Source organism: Apium graveolens, chromosome 2, assembly GCF_009905375.1.
Source record: "Apium graveolens cultivar Ventura chromosome 2, ASM990537v1, whole genome shotgun sequence".
In the NCBI taxonomy this organism is placed as follows: Eukaryota; Viridiplantae; Streptophyta; class Magnoliopsida; order Apiales; family Apiaceae; genus Apium; species Apium graveolens.
In genome coordinates, this window is record NC_133648.1 from 154,002,237 (window position 1) to 154,006,995 (window position 4,759).

Consider the following 4,759-nt stretch of genomic DNA (forward strand, 5'->3'; position numbering starts at 1 on the left):
TTCAGAAGTACATAGACAATGGTTCTAGTATTAGTATATGGTATTTTGATATGCCCTGTATCTAGGGAATACAGGAGGAACGATTCAAGGATAACCTTAGAGTATTTACAAGGAGAAAGGTAATATTCAAAATTCTCAAGAATAGAAATATTGATAAAGGAAATATGACGTAATTATAATGATGCCAAGTGGGGCACGTGTTAAACCACGAGAAAGTATGGATCGAACCAGTAAAGGTCGAAATTGTTCAGGGCAATTAGGACCTAAGATAAAAGATGTTCTAAGTATGATTGAGAGTCAGTCGTGACAGTGATTAACCTCTAAAGACTGAGGCAATAACTTATGGAAAAATGGTGATATTTTTATTTTTATTTTTATTTTATTTATTTTTCTCATCAGATTTTAAGGAAAACATCTTCACATAAGCAGTGATTAAAATGAGGTAGAAAATTTATTTCGAGGTGGTTAAAATGACATTGACTGTAAGGAAATTTTATTATCAGGAAAGGCCAAAGAGGTGGCCGACACTTTAAAGGTAAGAGGATAATCATAGGCGCTTCTGCCAAAGGAATACAGTGATGATGGTAAAAGCTGTGAAGGTTGTATTATGGTTTGGAAGATTGACATTCCTTCTGATGACTGTGCAATACCCAACCGTAATAGTAGTTGGTAAAGGTTTAATTCGTGTAATCGCCATGAGCGGGCTATCTGTCTCAGAAGGTACTATCTTGAGATAAGCCAGGACCATGTTTCAAAAAGGACTAGATGAACCTTTGAGTTAAGTCTTCTATTTAAGGCATATGATTAGGAATGGTATTAACCTGCTATCATTGCTTTAATTGAAACTCTTCTACAATTTTATCTGCTTCATGCCATGAAAGTACGTCAGAATTTGGTGTGTTCTTCATGAATTATGATTGGTGATTATGTTAACTCCTTAGAAGAATTCTATACGACATGTATGGACTCCGTATGGTTAGATATTAAGATTTCATGGAAAGTGAATGATGACAGTAGGTCAGTGGTAGACCATAGTAATGCAACAATGATTCCGCGATTAATGAGCTGATTAATACCGTGAGAGTTGTATTGGAATGGATATTGAGATTGAGTACCACTAATCGGGTCGTGTTGATGTATAAGTTATCTTTGATAGAAAAACTAGGTCGATTATTTACCTATTGAATATTTATTCCTTCTTATCAATAGAGAGTCGTATTACTATACGAGGAAGGTTGTGATGCAAGCATAGAATTCTGGTAACGATGATGTCTGGAATGAGACCCCAGATTCGATTTTTGATGATGAGGGAGTTTCAAAGGTGATTGAGTATAAGCTCGAGGAAGAGCATGGGTCCATAGAAGGATGGACGGAATAGCAAAATATTTAGGCATGAGAAATATGATGCTATAATATTTGATGTTGATATAAATACATATATGTTTTGTTCTCCTATGGCAAACCTCTATAGTTCAGGGGTAGATTCCAAGCCAGATATTTTGTGGCAGTATATTTTATATATATACAATTCTCTTCAATTCGTTCTTTTCTCTCCTTTTCATTTCATATAAGCTGAGAAGAACAACCCTTCCAGAATGGGAGGTATTGCCGAATGACTATCTATCTGTGTGATAGAAGCCTAGTAGGATACCACATGTTGTTTAATTGCTTGTCAAGTACTAAAGGCTGGCCACCTTCTGTACTAACTATGCAATAGAACAAGTGTTCATGATCCTAGTGATCTCTCAACAAATTCCTTTACTTCTATATGATGGATCAAGCTTTCGAAGATGGAAGCAGCTAAAGGAAGTAGTATCAGTACGGTGGTATTCCGATTCTAACGCGTTAGTGATACTAAGGTTGACGTGGTTATTAAAAGGTTATAGAACGCTAATGAGCAAAAGTATAACCAGTATAATATTAGAAACGGAAGGTAGTAGCGATTACGAACTGGAAAAGAATGGGTCTTGAGAAGCAAAAGCATTAATGCTAAAAGCTATAATGAGAGTCTGTGCAATAGACTTGAAAGAATTTGGAATGATCACTTAACGCGGAATGAGTTTTCTCACGATAATAGATCGTATGTTAGGTATCGAGATGTCGTCTTATGAGATCTTTAAGGGAAGACAATGCCGATCTCCCTTATGTTAGGATGATGTTGCAGAGCGCAAGATGCTCGGACCAGCAGTGGTCCAAAGGACCAAGGGTATGATAGATCTAATCAGAGGACGGCTGGTAGTAGCCCAAGATGGACATAAAAAGTATGTTGATTTGACACGAAAGGACAAAGAATAGGAAATAGGGGACCTAGTAATGTTAAAGGTATCCCTTGGAAATGATTGATGAGGTTCAAAAAGAAAGGAAAGCTAAGCCTACGAATTGTTTGACCCTTTGAGGTATTAAGACGGATTGAGAAGTTAGCATACGAGCTAGCGCTACCCCCGAACATGTAGCAAGTCATAACGTGTTTCACGTATCAATGTTAAGGAAGTGTAATTCGGATGCCAGATAAATAGGGGAATATGAGCGCATAGACATGCAACCCGATATAACCTATATGGAGCAACCAGGAAGGGTTATAGATTGAAAAAGGAACAAGTGCTTAGGCAAAGGGTTATCAAACTATTCAGAGTTTGATGGAAGAACCACAATGTGGAAAAAATTTACTTGAGAGTTAGAAAGCGCAATGCTAAGAAAGTATCCCTATTCATTTTCTATCTGATTCCGGGACGGAATTCTTTTAAGGAGGGGAGACTATAATAACCCCAAATTTTGGAATTTTTGAAACCCTTATGAATAGTGTTTTGTTGATTATGCTGAATAAGAAAACTTTTCATGCCACACTATGTAGGGGTTCTTTTATTGATCTTCTGGGATATTATTAGTACTCTATGTGGTATATAAGTGTATGTAAAGATCGTCAGAATCCAAATACGGACACTTTGATTTTTCCCGGAAATCTACCAGATACAGAAAGAATTGAGTATAAGGTAACAGAATAAAAAGGATTTAAATTCAAGGATTATAAAAAGAGGATCATAAAAGGAATATAATGTATTGAGAAAGGTTAAGGAAACCTAAGTAATAAGATCTCGGGTATGATCCCTCAAACGATAAACGAAAACGAAAGTTAAGCGAACCGTATAACAGATCAACGGTCATTAGGCAAGTAATTAGAAGCTAATCAAAGAGGTTAGTGGGGATGATGTCATCAAACCAATAAGAAGAGGACAAAGGTGGGAGGGTGACATCACTTGGTGACATAAGCATGACCAAAGCAAAGTGTGTTGTTGGTTGATTTAGAACCACACAAAAGTTACCATGGTAAAAGGTAATAAAACAAAACAAAACAAATCAAAAATCAACCAAACAAGGTAAATCAAAACAAATCACAAAAACACAAAAGCTCTTCCCTTTTCTTCAAATAAAAGCTCTCGGCTTTTTCTTATTTCAAGAGAAGAATTTTCAAAAATCAAGATCTAACCATTGTTAAATCACAAGATAATTATCCAAGGTCCCTTATGCTTAGTTAAGGATATCCTATAAGTTTGAGCTCCTAAATCATTCACAATCTCTTCCTAAAAATCATGGAAGAAGATGATGAATAGTGTTTTTCAAGAACTAAAAATTTTGTTCTTGAGTTTTTGTTTAGATTAAGCTTGGATAAGGACTTTTAAGGGTGATTCCAAGCTAATTACTTGATTCTCCACTCTCCAAGGAAGGTATAACCCCTCCAAACCCTAACTTTACTTGAGTATTAGGTTTAGTTTTGTTGTTACAATTCATGAGAGGCTTGATTGTTGTGTATGTAGAGGTTAGTTGGTTTTGTGAAGTTTTTGGAGTTGTAATTCTTGGATTATTGATTAATGAACTTAAGTATAGTTTAAATTCATGTTTGAGAATAGTATAAATTGATAATGTTGAGTTGTTGGGGCTGTTATGGTGAAGTAAGGATGGAGTTTGGTTGGGATGTTGATTGTGAGTTGATTGTGGGTTGGTTTGGAGTAGAATAAAATTGGTCGCTAAACATAGTCGTCGTAATGTCCGATTTACTTTAGACTGTTTTTGTTCTTAACATTAGGACCCGTGAACTCACTGCTAGGTTTTGACCATTGCCATGATTAGATAGTTCATGTTACGAGCTTCGTTTTGATATGTGGTTCGTTTGAATCCGATGTACGGTTTAGGAGAAACGACCGTTTTAAGTAACGGCGTTTCGCAAACGAACCATTACCCCTCGCCTTACTTTGAAACATAGGTTAAAGACCTTAAAGGACTAATTGGAGTATGAAACATTTATGTAAAGTGTATTAGGCAGTTGGTAAGGCACTCGCAAAAGAATCGCCCTAAAACCCCTAATGGTTAATTTATTAAAAATGGTGGAGCCGAGGGTACTCGAGCGACTTAAGTGAATCGTTAAGCGCAAAAGCGAACGTTAGGGTCTAATTGGTTAAAGTATAGATTCATAAGCGACTTTGGTTTAATTCCAACTTATATGTTGTTTATAGGTTACCAGACTCGTCCCAAGCCATTTGGAACCCCCAGTCCCTCAGGCAAGTTTTCTATCCGTTATACTGTTGTTGTGATGTATACATTTGTACATGCATTATCTTGTGATAGATGCATGATGGTTAAATTAGCAAATTCTTGCGATATATTGTAGCATGTGATATGGTATATATGCATGCCTGTTTCGTAATCTTGATACATATATCTGTTGATTCAGTTGATAATACCTATGCTAGAGATAAGCAATAAT